The sequence below is a fragment of the Eulemur rufifrons genome, chromosome 16 (assembly GCF_041146395.1).
Source record: "Eulemur rufifrons isolate Redbay chromosome 16, OSU_ERuf_1, whole genome shotgun sequence".
Taxonomy (NCBI): domain Eukaryota; kingdom Metazoa; phylum Chordata; class Mammalia; order Primates; family Lemuridae; genus Eulemur; species Eulemur rufifrons.
In genome coordinates this window covers 84,527,655-84,542,037 of record NC_090998.1, presented here as the reverse complement: position 1 = coordinate 84,542,037, position 14,383 = coordinate 84,527,655, and positions in this window count along the sequence as shown.

Sequence of the window (14,383 nt, the reverse complement as noted above, 5' to 3'; positions counted from 1 at the left end):
GTGCTAGACTAATCATGATCTGTTGCCTGAGGCTGGGAAAATTGCTACCCTAAACTACAGGAGCATTCTGTTGGCAAGAAGGAAAAGGGAACAGATATTGGATAGTAACTAACAGGGTTTGCTGTAATTCATTTATTAAAGAAGAAAGAAACGAGTACCTAGACCATGCCAAGAACTCTGTTAGATGCTTGGAATACAACAATGAGCAAAATAGATGTGGTCCCTGCCCTCGTGGAACTTAGAAAGTCTTCCTGGGAAAAGTAATATTGGACCTGAGCCTTGTGGAATGGGATGAACTTTAACAGGCAGTGTTGGATGATGGGCTGGAGGGCATTGCAGTCTGAGGGAGGGGAAAGAAAATGTTTGGGGAGTGAAAGGAGGCAGGATACTGAGGAGTTTCTACCCAGGATTACTGCCATCCTCAGCCTGCTGCATCCTAATCCAGGTAAACTCATCATCTCTACATTTCCCAAACATACCATGTACGTTCCACCTGGGGGACTCTGCCTATCCTGCTCCCCCAACTGGGAAGCCTTTCCTCATTTCTATCTCTCCCTTGTTGGCTTAGAGAAATACTACTGTGCTCTGAGCATTGGTGCAGTCATCCCGTCCTCCAGGAAAATCTCCTTGGCCTCTGATCCCAGAGTTTAACTTCTACCTCCTTTGTACTCTAATAAAAATAATAACATGCTGTAGTGGTCGTAAACATCTATTGAGAACTTACTGTGTATCTGACACCATGTTAAATAATGTGTATTAATTAGAGTGAGTTTCATGGCCACCTTATTAAGTAGAAATTTTATCTCATTTTACAGATGAAGAGAAGAAAGGTTAGAAAGATTAACAATCCCATTTCTCATGTCCTGAGCTCTAACTTTGAACACTAACAAAAGGTAGAAGGCTCTGGGGTAGGTTAAGAGTAGGAAAAAGAGATTTTCGAGAGAAGGAGCAGGGAGAGCATGGTGCTTCACCAAAGCAGGTGATTCCCCAATGGGAGAGGCGGCGGGGCAGGGGTGCGACCCAGGGAAAGAAAGGATGGGGAAGCAGGAAACTTCAGACAGGGAAGAGCCACGTGCTACACAGAGACCTGTGAATTTCACTTTGCAGCTACTTGGGAGCCACAGAAAGAAACTACGGGGATGAAGGGCATCACTAAAGTTGCATTTTGGGAACAGGAGAACTTTTGGAAGGTGACCCCATCCATCCAAACAAAAGATGAGGAGTTCAGTGAGTTGAGGAGGAAGGGCAGTAGCTGCAGGAACAGAGAGCTGTGGGAGCCTTAGGATGCACTCAGCAGCCTGGTGAATAATAATCTGCAAATTAGGGCAGGAAGAGAAGGTTCACTCCCCAGCTTCCCATCTCAGTTAACCCTCATCGCCCTTGAAGTTAGGTGTTAGCATTCTTCTTCTGCAGATGAAGACGCTGAGCCCCAGAGAGGTGAAGTGGCCTGCTCAAGGTCACACCAAGTACCCAGTACACACAGAGAAGTCTGCCCAGCCTTTCCAAGTCCAGGATGTAGCTGAAACCCTACACTACCACTGACCCCAAATCAGGAGGTAATTCTCTATCCTTAGCACTCCTTGTTTGACAGACATTAAATATGGGCTGTAAAGCATTTAAATTCCTCATCAATCTGCAAGGTATTTTGCAGTGAGGGTTCTTCACTTGACTTTCCTTTTGTTCCCTTTGGGGTAAATACCATGTTGCAGATGATAATAGCACCTCTGCTTTATGTACACTCATGCCTTTAATGGTAAGGAAAAGTTACTCATCTCCTCTGACCTTGAGTGCCACCCCACGCCACCCACCCTCCTCTTACTCATCTCCCAGTGCCTGGGTCAGCTCAGAAAGAACCCCTCCAGAAGGCTACAGAATCTTCCACAAAGCAGTATGTATTGGGAAAGTTATACCTTGGTTCTACTTTGGGGGAGGGCAAAATTCTACTTAAAAAAAAGACTAAATTCAATGAGTATACCCCTAAAAACCTTGGCTTTAAACGCAGTGATAGCACTTGTCACCTTCTAATTAGCTTTTGAGTCAGCTGAAGAATGTGGCCCTTCCCATTCTATTTATTGTGAGGGCTTTGTGCCCAGAGCCTGAGTCTTTCCCAGCCCGGTCTCCCCAAAATCGGCCTCAGCTGGTGTTTGTGCACAGTGCCTTGGAGAGGCATGTGGTTTGGGAGAAAGTCCTTGAGCTAGTTATTGTCATCTGAATTCTACTTTTCTCATCTCAAAATGGGAACAACGATGCCCATCTAGCAGGGCATTGTCATTAAATAAGACAATATGCAGGAAATAGAAGCTACCTGATGAATTTTAATTTTCTTAGTTTTTAAAGAAATGTTGGAAAAATTAAATATGATAAAGATAGCTTTGTGTTTAAATAAGTTCTTTTACCTATGTGTTAGGCAAGACTAGCTTTTTTCCTTTTGTGACAGCATTTCACACTTATTCTAGTTTAATTTGTCTATAAAAATTTACTTAGAACCTATCGCCTTCTTACCACATGCTAGTCATGATTGCAGGGGGCAGGAGAAGGAGAGGAGACAATGAATACACCAGAGGGAAAAGAGGGACTAGCATGTATTGAACAGCTACTAGTTGCCAGATGCTGTTAAGAGCTGAACTCACCTTGATTCATATATTGAAGTCCTAACTCCCAGTCCCTCAGAATGTTACTGTATTTGGAGACAGGGCCTTTAAAGAGGTAATTAAGGTAAAATGAGGACATCTGGCTGAGCCCTAATCCAATCTGACTGGTGTCCTCATAAGAAGAGGAGATGAGGACACAGACACGCATAGCAAGGAGACCATGTGAGGATCCAGGAACAAGACGGCATCTGCGAGCCAAGGAGAGAGGCCTCAGGAGAAACCACGATGCTGACACCTTGATCTTGCACTTGCAGCCTCCAGAACTGTGAGACGATAAGTTTCCATTGTTCAAGCCACCCAGTCTGTGCTACTTTGTTATGGCAGCCCTGGGAAATTAACGTAGCCACCATCCTTGATTCATTCATTTGTCAGTATTTACAGAGTAGCTACAGTGGGCCAGGGCCAGGTCTAACATAAAACACGTCAGATGCGGCCCCTGCCTTTATGGGACTTCCAATCCAGGGCATGCTATTTCACTTACCCTTCACAATAGCTCGTGTGACAGATAATTACTGCAATCATCCCCATTGTACAGATGGAGAAACAGGCCCCAAAAGAGTAGCCGGGCAGCAGGACACATAATATTGAAAGGCCCATATGGCACTTAGGGGTAACTAAAGCAGGCTCAGCATCTCAGAAGGCCCAATCCAATGAGTAAGGAAGGGGTGGCAGTTGGAATTTAAGAGCAGAGATACAAGGGGTCATGGAAGGCCGTCTGTTAGTAACAGGAGGTAAAAGCAGGGTAGGATTCACCCCAGCCCCCCAGGGAAGGGCTGACAACAGTTAGGCAGCATGAGCCCATGTCAAGGGCACAGCCTCTGGGTACTTACAGAAAATTTGTGCCTATATCCACTCAGTTTGTGAAGAGACGTGGGGTCTCAGCCCACTCCGATCAGGACACATCCTGGGCAAATCAATGGGTTTGCTGGGGATATTACATCCTCTCCACTACCTCCTCCCAAAACACTTACCCAAACTGCAAAAACCTCAATGCAATTGAATTTGACGTGGGAGTCAGTGAAGGGTCAACATTTATAGGAAAGCCAGCCCATAAGGTCCAGGGGACAGCTAGTATTTGAGTTATAAAACTAAGAGTTGCTGTTTCCTTTTATCAAACACCTCCTACGTGCATGAGACAATCACATAGATTCTCTCATTTAACATTTACAACATCCCTACAAGAAAAATACTGTTATCCTTTGCATTTTGCAGTTGAAGAAAATAAGGGCCAGTGAAGTTCGTAAAGTTGCTTAAGATTTTACAATCAGAAACAGACGACACGTGGGTCTGATCTCATGTCTTTCCAGTTCCACATCCTTGCTCTTAACTACCACACTCTACAACTTCCCAGATTCAGGAGTTAGGCCCTGCCATAGAAGGGAGCACCTGGGCTGACCAGGAGTCCATCACACCTCTCTATTCCCCATCACCCTTTCCTCCAATTCACCAGGTGCTTTTCTTTTACATTTAGGTAGCTTTTTAGAAAATTGGAATAGAAGCAAAAATCAACTACATGGCCCTACATCCTGCTCTCATCCCCAAACCCTATAAATGAAAGAACACATTTGAAAAAGACTGCATCTATAGTGGGGATAAAAATCAGTGGAGGACAAGTGGCTCAGAGGAATATCTGAGAGAGAGAAGGCAAATGGACCAGAGAGATGGATAAAAATGTGGCCTAAAACATCTACAGGGACTCGCCAGGCACTGGGAGGTTCCGAGGTTAGAGACGATGCATAAGGGAAGCAGGAAAGGGCTCTGGAGAAAACATCAGGGAGATTAGTTAGGAAGCCCATATGTTAAGCATCCAGGCACTTTAGCCCTTTCTGTGTCCTCTTATGTCAAGTAGAGGCAGTAAGGGCTCCTGCCCTGCACCCCCACCCAAGCTAGTGTTATTAGTGTGGCCGTTTGGGCAAAGAACTAAGACAAAGGTAACACCAAGGAAGAATGAGGAGCCCCATATACTAAAGAAAAAAATTACTGAAAGGCCTTCTTGGAATCATGTCCTATCACTCCCCTACAACCATTAGAGACAGGTGGTAATAAACACAAAGAAGCCACAGTCAGGTAGGGAACTTCAAATACGAAGACAGGCATATAGCCTAAAGTCACTGACCATCAGAGAAAAGCAACACCCTGAGAGATGTACAAGATTGAAATGTGTTCAACAAAAAGTTATATTGAAGACCTAACCCCTAATATCTGTGAATGTGACCTTAATTAGAAACAGAGTATTTGCAAACGTAACCAAGGTAAGATTAAGTCATACCGGATTAGGGTTGGCCTAAATGCATGACTAAGGTCCTTATAAGAAGAGGGAATTTGAACACAGAAACACAGGGGAGACACTCTCAGTCATGGGGAAGAGGGTCATAGGAAGGTGGAAGCAGAGACTGGAGTGATGCAATTTCAAGCCAAGGAACACCAAGGATCACCAGCAACCCCCTGAAGCCAAGAAGAGGCAAGAAAAGATTCGTCTTACAATACATCAAAAAGAATAAGATACTTAAGAATAAATTTAACCAAGGAGGCTAAAGACTTGTACACTGAAAACTACAAAATATTGATGAAGGAAATTAAAGCAGACACAAATAAATGGAAAGACATTGCACGTTCATGGATTGGAAGACTTAATACTGTTAAAATGTCCATATTACCCAAAATAATATAGACTTAATGCTATGCCTATTAAAACCCCAGTGGCATTTTTCACAAAGATAGAAAAAACAATTCTAAAATTTGTACAGAACGACAAAAGACCGTGATAGCCAAAATAATCTTGAGGAAAAAAACAAAGTTGGAGGCCTCACCTTTCTTGACTTTAAAACATATTTCAAAGCTATAGTAATTAAAACAGTATGGTACTGGTATAAAGCCAGATATATAGACCAATGGATCAGAATAGCAAGCCCAGAAATAAATACACATATATTGTCAAACAATCTTCCACAAGGGTACCTAGACTACACAATGGGAAACATCATCAACAAATGATGTTAGCAAAACCAGATATCCACATGCAAAAGAATGACTTTAGGCCCTTACCTCACACCATATACAAAAATCAATTAAAAATTGATGAAGGACTTAATATAAGAGCTAAAAGCATAAGACTCCTGGAAGAAACATAACATTGGTCTTGGCAGTGATTTTGGGGGATATGGTACCAAAAGCAGGCAACAAAAGCAAAATTAGACAAATGGGGCTACATCAAACTAAAAACCTTTTGTACAATAACAAAAAAATAATCAACAGAGTGAAAAAGAAACCTACAAAATGGGAGAAAACATTTGCAAACCATACATCTCATAAGAGAATGATATCCAAAATATATCCAAAAGATATACTAGATAACATCCAAATAATGTCCAAAAGAACTCCTACTTTAATAATAAAAAAACAAAACAAATAACCTTATTTTAAAAATGAGCAAAAGGCTTGAATACACATTTCTCCAAAGAAGACATACAAATGGCCAACAGGTATGATATATGAAAAGGTGCTCAACATCACTAATCACCAGGATTATGCAAATCAAAATCATAATGAGATATCACCTTACACCTATTAGGATGGCCATTATCAAAAACAAAACAAAACAGAAAACAAGCGTTGGTGAGGATGAGGAGCAATTTAATGGAACACTTGTGTAATGTTGGTGGGAACATAAAATGGTATAGCTGCTATGGAAAACAATATAAAGGTTTCTTTAAAAATTAAAATTTAAACTACCATATGTGATCTAGCAATCCCACTCTGGGTATTTATCCAGAAAAATTGAAATCAAGATCTCAAAGAGATATTTGTCCTCCTATGTCCACTGCAGCATTATTCACAAAAGACAAGAGGTGGAAAAAACCCACATATCCATTGACATATAAATGGATAAAGAAAATGTGGTATACACATATTGTGGAATATTATTTAGTCTTAAAAAATAGGAAATCCTGTCATATGCCACAGCCTGGATGAAACTTGAGGACTACACTGAGTGACATAAGCCAGTCACAGAAGGAAAAATATTGCATAATTTCACTTACATGAGGTAACTACAGTAGTCAAATTCATAGAAGCAAAAAATAGGATGGTGGTTGCCAGGAACTGGGTGGAAAGGAAAATTGGGAGTTGTCATTCAATGGGTATAGAATTTCAGTTTTGCAAAATAAAAATATTCTGGAGGTCTACTATACAACAATAGTCACATAGTTAGCAATACTGTACTGTATTGTATTTGGTAAAAAGATAAATTTCATATTACTGTTTATGGTAATAGAGAAAAAGAAAGGATTCTTCTCTAGAGCCTTAAGAGGGAGTATGGTCCTGCTGACACCTTGATTTCAGACACCTAGACTCCAGCACTGTGAGAGAGTAAATCACTGTTGTTTTAAGCCACCCAATTTGGGGTTATTTGTTACAACCACTTCAAGAAACTAATATAAGAGAGAAACAACAAACTTAACAAATGGAATAACTAATGTCCAAGGAAGTATAAGAAGACAAAAAGAAAAAAAGTAAAAAGAATCTGAAAGAAAGAAAAGTAAATATTTTCACAAGGACAAGGGAAGACATCCATGAAATAAGAACAAGTACTTAAGAAATAAGAGCAATCAGCCATTATGGGAACTATAATGCTAAAACTCACAGTAACTAATAGTGTGAAGAACAAGGTGGGCACAGACAGAGAACAATGTGAGAAGTTGGTCAACTTGGCCTAGGAATTCTCCAAGTATGCTGTGCAAAAGTATAAAAAGATAGAAAGTAAGAAAGAAGATTAAGATACGGAAATAAGTAGGCAAGCTCAAGCATCTTCAAATAGTAATTCTAGAAAGAAAGGAGAAAAATACACAGGGAAATAATAATAAAATGAATAAATGAAAACATATGCAAGAACTAAAGGAAGACACAAGGTTGCAGATTCAAGGGCACAAAAGTACTGAACAGTTTGAATGAGAAAGTATTTTGACCTTATTGATCTGGGTACCCAGGGCATGAAGGGCTCAGAGGTAATTGGACTTCCCACTCTTACCCTTAACATTCGATGCAAGGCACTTCACTGTGCAGAGGTAGTTTCCTTTCCTCTCTCATCTTCAGTGGGACTTCTATGTTATCTGAAATGCAATAAAAGCATCGGTTTAGAATTTATCCTTGATTCTGGGCCAATATTTGTGGTGTATGGAATTGGAAGTGCCTATTTCAGAAGAGGCCTGTGGTGTAATTAGAGTTTATTAGTCTCAGTAGTGTGTGTTCATCAGAAGTTCATCCAATCTGACATAGTGTTGGCCTGTGACAAACTAAAGCTTTAATCCCTGCCAAATTAGAGGGAAAATCATGATAAGGAACCATCTTGAGATTTTTTATTGCATATAAAACATGCAAAATGCTAAAAAAAAATCTCATGTAACAATCTGTTTGGATAATATTATTGGAGATGTTGACATTTAAGTGAGAAAATTGTTCATAAAGTGAAGTGAAATGAGGATTGTGAGAATCTTTGACCAGATAGCAAAAATGAAAGCTACATAAACCAGTCAATTTTTAAAAATAAAACAGCATTAATCTGAGATGTGAAATATCAATTTTGTAAGCATGATTCAAGGCTGGCATTTGGTGAGGTCCAATGTCTCTTGAGGAGCAAAGAGTTCACAGAATTATTTTGCTAATCAACTCTTAGGAGAGAGATTTGGCAAAAACATTTTACTTAGTAAATGAAACATATTTAATTTGGAGTCTCATTCTGTCAGTTTATCATTAGAGGAACCCATATAAAGACTTATAACAACAGCTTTCAATCAATAATTGTTTGACAGTTACTATGCTACTGGGTGCACCTTTCAAATTTATAATTAGGAAGACTTGGCAGATGGGACATATTGATCAATAACATAGTCAATTTTCTATTATGAAAATAAATTGATATTTCCACTGTAAAAACATTTCTTTCAGCACCTTGGAACAACACTATTTATTTCCAGCAAGAAGGTAACAAGAGGAGGTATAAATGTTGGACAAATTATAGTAGATGTTTACCAATTCTTTCCACTATACTCCATTTTCAATATCTCTAAGAAATATCAATCTTGGTTATCAAATTCCTTACAGAGGATTTACTCTCAGATTTCTGCCTTGGGTCAGGAGAACTGGACACGATACTTTTTATACTGTGCTTCCTACCAGGTTCGACATTATTGGAGATAAAGCTGGCATTGGTAGGAGGTGTAATATGGTGGAATGAGCATAGATTTAGGAATCTGACAGATTTGCACATAAATCTTAGCCTTGAACTTGAAGAGACTGCTGTCTCTGAATCTTAGCTCCTCACTTATAAATTGGAATCGGCTAGATCTAACTTGCCCTTCTACTTACTTACCAGCTAGATGAACCTAATCAGGTTACTGGACATGTGTTAGCTTTTCTCGCCTCAGTGAACTGTTGTGAGTGAAATGAAATAACATATATAAATATCACAGCACCAAGGGCATGCTTAACAAATTTTAGTTCCTTTCTCCTTCCCTGTGATATGTTATGTGGGCAATGTACAAATAATGCTCCAAGGTACAGAAATTTGAGATACAATTGTACAAAGTGTTCAGTCTTTTTAGATGTCATTTTCTCTAGGAAGATGGATTTATATCCAAATATGAAATCATATTAATATACCAGCTTCTTTTGTCAATTGTTCCTGACATCTGCATGATCAAGTCAATCTCATGTAATTGTTGAGAAGCAATTGCATACAAGGTATGAGAGTGGATGGTGTGAGGACCATGTCATGACCTCCAACCTCAAGAAGGTTAAATCTAGTTGGGAAGTTCTTGCTCAATCCAAGAACAAACCTAGTCATGACAGTGACACTAATGACTCCTGTGGTTAAGAGGAGGGCAGACTCTAATGATCTCAGGACTTTTCACCAGTACCTAACTTCTGCTGAAATATATCAGATGATATTGCATCTGAGTCTTCTGGCTCCTGGGGCCTGCCTTTCCCAGTGGGAATCTAGCCTGCTTGAGAAGGAGAAAGTGGTTCAGTCCTGCTTTAATCACTGACAGCCTTATCACGTGCACAGTCCACCTCAAGTTGAGATATCATCTGCTTGCTCCATTTTAGCCATTCGGTATTAATGCTCAGAATCAGAATAAAATGCTGCCACTTCTATGGGACTTGGGTCTTGGAAACCATCTCAAGATGGTCAAGATGGACTATTTATAAGAAATATCAGGGAAAAATTTTTTTCCTTGTTTGGGAAGGGTGGGAGAATGGAAAATCAAGAGTTTTATTTTGGACATGTTACATTTTAGATTTCTACTCAACATCCATGTGGAGATGTCTAGTAGAATTTTAGACACATGAGTCATGCACTCAAAGGAGATGTCTGAAGTAGTGAACTGATCTTATAAATTGGAGCATCATTATTACATGGAGGTAAGTAGACCCAGGGAGATTTCCTAGGGTGAAAGTGGAGAGACAGAAAAGAAACCAACTCAGGGGAAATCCTCCTGAGGAGATAGCATTGAAGGATAACAAGATCTGGATAGATGAGAAAACAGGAACACCTTCAGGTAAGTTCAGCGCATGAACAAAGACACTACAGGGCAAATTATGACATCTTGTTTGGGGTTACTGAAGATACCAGCTAACTGGGTTTTCAAACAGTGCCCTATGGAACCCCATGGGTCTTTGGGTACTATGGACATTTTAACAATATTAATTCTTCCAATCCACATGGAATATCTTTCCCTTTATTTAATACCTCTTAAAGATGTTGGTTTAGTGATAAAATCACAGGTCTTAGAGTCTCAAGAAATGTCTTGTAGTCTGGAATCTGGCACTTATATCTGTGTGACCTTGATCAAGTTTCATCTGACATAAAATGAGACTATTAGTACTTCCAACTTTGTCAATTTGTTGAGAGAATTAAATAAGAAAATCTGTAAATGTAACTAACAGAGTGGCTGGTGCCTAGTAGTTCCTCAATTCTTGCTGGTTTTATTCCTTTCTTAAAGGAGTGCTGGCCTGGAAGAATTAATTCCAGACACATCAATTTCTATGTTTCTCTGGCACTGCTGGCCTGACTCCAAAGCCTTATCATGTCTTTGGGGGTTTCTCCTCTTCTACTCCCAGCCCGAGCAACACACACACACACACACACACACACACACAAGTTTATTGTCTTCCTGTTCCCAGTAATGTTAAGTCTACACTTTACATGGACCTCACCTGTCTGGGCTCCCTCTCACTCCGACGAATCCCTACATGGCAGCCATGCCAGATCAAGGCCTCCCCCAGGGCGCACTGGCTCCCCGATGGTCTACAAAGCCACCTGATCCTCTCTGGGAACCTTCTACAGGGAGGAACTTACCCAATGGGACCGCTCCTCTTTCAGGCCAGGCTTGAATGGGAGGATTTGAGAGTTCAGGAACTCACTTTATCCCACTGGGAGCCAAAACTGAAAATGCCTAGAGAGGGAGCCAGGGGCCTGGAGAGTGGAAGGAGAGAAATTTTAAAGGTTTGATGGAAAAGCTATAAATTGCTTCTTTCCTCCCTGGGCTAGATTGTATTTTCCAAAGATGACAGCATCAAAATCTCTACCCCACATGCTCTTCTGCAATGTGTCCCTGACACCCCTCCACTGAGAGAGAGGATCTAATTCTCCTCCCCGTGAAATCCCAGTTGATCTTAGGACTTGCTTATAATGAGTAGAATGCAGCAGAAGTGCCTCTGTGACTTTAAAGACTAGGTCAGAAAAGGCCAGGCAGCTCCCACCTAGTTTTCATGGAATGCCTCCTCTGGGAGCAGTCCCTCTTGGAAATGAGCCGCCATGCTGTGCAAAGGCCACACCACATGGAGAAGCCACATAGAAATGCTCTGTTGACAGGCCCAGCTGTGCACAGCTTTTGAGTTATCCCAGCCTGAAGAACAGACAATAATATGTGAGTGAAGGAGCCTCCCGATGATTCCAGCTCCTGTTTGTCTGAGTCACCACCAGCCATTTCAGTGTCCCCAAGTGAAGCCCCAGACATTGTGGAGCAGAGACAAGCCATCCCCTTTGTTCCCTGCCTGAAGTCCTGACCCACATAACCTGCGAGCGTAACCCATTGGTCACTGTTTTACACCAGTCAGTGTGGGGTGGTTTGTTACACAGCATTAGTGAGTGGGACACTCTCCCAGCACATATAACACATAAGCATATGCACGCGCGCACACACACACACACACACACACACACACACGCATGCGTGCATGCATCCTTACCCATGGTGAGGAACGGGACAAATGTTAAAGAAAATCAACTCACTCACTCTCTCTATATCCCAATCTCTCCATCCGTCAGGTGATACGGAGAGGAGACTCTGGCTCCCAAAGGCCCTTCCAGCTCTAACATTCTGCTTCTGTGATCGCTCCCACTTCCTTTCAGTTAAAGCCTGCTCTGAAATCCTTCCTTTCCTCTGAGGTATATATCACTGACAACTTCCCAGGACTAGTTGCGCTTTAGACAGCATCGAAGCCTAAAGGGAAAGGAATAAAGCTTTGATGGTGGAATTTCAGAGCCAGTGGACTTTTTTTCAAGAGAGTGGGGAGAAGGGGTTATCTTAAGTCTTGAAATTAGTAGTATTGGCATATCGTTATTATATAAGTGAATTATATTATACACAATATTGTTGTTATTACTCGGAGTGTTACCACGTGTTGAAGCGCACTTTGAGCTAAATAAATATTCTTCTAGGCCCTGTGCGTGCATTATCCTATTTAATCCTCACAGTAGGAAACCCCCCCACCCCAGCATGAGTGGAACCTACCCTGATACCATATTAGGGAACCCAGAAAAATCTGTCTCATGGGGACATGAATACACCTGAGAAATCTACACTAAATGTTGGTTTTCAAAATTTGCTGCAGCAAAACATTTTCTATATTCTGAATTGAGGTGTTCTCCTAATAAAATCGAATAATGTTAATTTTTTAATTGCAGAGAAAACGTGTTAATGTAGAGGTTTTTTAATTCTCTTCCCGTAATTTTTGTTTAAAACCTTTGATGTTCATTTCCACTTGCTGGCTAAGAAAATCAGTTCTAGCTCAAAGGAGAGGCAAATACTGAAGGAATTATGAGAGTGAACTCTGGAGTCAGACCTGGGTTCAAAAAATGAACAAAATGAATCTGCCATTTACTGCTGGGTGACCTTGGAAAAGTCCATTAACTGTTCCAATGCTTCATCATGTCATCTATAACATGGGGGTAATTATAGTTCCTTCCTTATGGGGTTGAATTGGGATTAAAAGAGATTATGTATTCAGCCCAGTGCCTAACATACGCAAATAGTTGACAAAGGTTTGCTGTTTCATTAATAATCCATTCCTACATCATCGTCGGCAAATTCAAGATAGAAGGCAATTTTCAAGGTGATTTTTGCCTGCTAGAGGAAGTCTTAGAAAAAAGAAAAATTGTGTATGTGCATGCATGAACATCTGAGTTTTGCAAATTAGATAACTTCTTACAATAATATTTCCAGATTAGTTGTTTAACTTTCCACTTTTCTGACATAAAAATATCCTAGAGAAAAGTAATATACTGATCTGGAAAAGCATGGCCTTTGGAGTGGAACAAAAATGGATTTTAATCCTAGGTAAGTTCCTTACCTTCTCTGAACCTTGGTGCAGACATGTATAAAGTGCTCAATAAATATTTGTGGAAGAAAATTCTAAAAATTATTATACTAATCCCCATCTTTTTCTTGTTAGGATTAAATGAGATACAAAGTAAAAGTATTTAACTCATAGTTACTAGTTGGCAAATGTTAGTTTTCTTTATTCACACACTTTTTAAAGTACCTGGCATTTTTTATTAAGAAACTCCAAATTTGATCAGTTCCGTTCATTATGATGAATTTTAATTCCTCTGTTTATCATATGGATAACTGGTTTTACTGAATATGCTCACTGTTTATCTTAGAGATTCTCTGACAACATGCTGTGTGGATAAGCAATGGCACTTCTCAGAGGAACTCAACAGGATGCACATAATTAACCCAAGAGGTAGCTGAGTTAGCTTTTACCACTAACACACACACACACCCCTTGAATATGGTGCCTCCTTATTACGATGAAGTCTGAAATTGTCTTGGAATCATTAGACTCCCTTCCTCTGGAGGTGAGTTAATAGATATCCATGACTTTCTGAAAGAAAATCATTTGTTTCATCTTTAAAACTAAGGAAGAAGGGGTGAAGTTCAGTAGGTTTTTTTTTTTTTTTTTTAGTGCTCAGCAATTTCTATTCTTCCACTTAGAAGCAACTAAATTCACATCACATGACTCATCTTCCTGCCATAAATCTGGTGATCAATCTAAAAGCCCCGTCCGCCAGGCAATTCCTAGGTAACCAACCCCAAGTGACTTTAATGGACAGCCTGTGACAGACAGAAACCAGTAAGAGAAAAGAAATACCTGTCATTTTGTACTTTTCCTCCCATACTTTTAAATAATTAAAAACACCAGATAAAATGATATGTAAAATATGATTGCATAGTGCTTTTCCACCTTCATTGATTCATTCTAGTGGGGAAAGAACCATTTACTCAAGGCTTTACTTGTTCTAAAAGAAATTTCTCCCAACCTTTAACATGAAGTTAGAATTATCAGGCCATATCTTGTTAAATGAGTGAGTTACAAATGAGCATGAGCTAAATATTTGTAGTAGTGATGACTTCTAAGTTTTCTTTTAATCTGGAAACATAAACTAA